Source organism: Equus caballus, unplaced genomic scaffold (assembly GCF_041296265.1).
Source record: "Equus caballus isolate H_3958 breed thoroughbred unplaced genomic scaffold, TB-T2T haplotype2-0000673, whole genome shotgun sequence".
NCBI lineage: Eukaryota > Metazoa > Chordata > Mammalia > Perissodactyla > Equidae > Equus > Equus caballus.
In genome coordinates, this window is record NW_027221961.1 from 36,211 (window position 1) to 36,576 (window position 366).

The 366-nt window shown below is 73.2% G+C and overlaps 1 non-coding gene across 1 annotated transcript; it reads left to right on the forward strand.

Annotated features, from left to right (window-relative positions):
- On the forward strand, positions 1-119 carry LOC138922236 (5S ribosomal RNA). Its single transcript, XR_011435301.1, has one exon. It is a non-coding gene; the product is annotated as a 5S ribosomal RNA (ribosomal RNA).
- Positions 120-366: the final 247 nt, after the last annotated feature.

The window sequence follows — 366 nt, forward strand, 5'->3', positions numbered from 1 at the left end:
GTCTACGGCCATACCACCCTGAACGCGCCCGATCTCGTCTGATCTCGGAAGCTAAGCAGGGTCGGGCCTGGTTAGTACTTGGATGGGAGACCGCCTGGGAATACCGGGTGCTGTAGGCTTTTGCCTCCCTCGCCTTTTGCCGCCTCCGGCCTCCGTCCTCCGCGGACGCCCCCCACCCCTCCAGCCAGCCCTCCCCCACCCCCCCCGCCACCCTCCGCACCGCGGGCCCGCCGGCGCCGCCCATGGGCAGGGCCCAACCCCTCCCCGCCACAGCCCAACCCTTCCAGCTCGCGGCCCCACCCGAACCCAGGGCCAATCGGGGCCAGCCCGGCGGGACCGGGACCGGGACCGGGACCGGGACCCCGA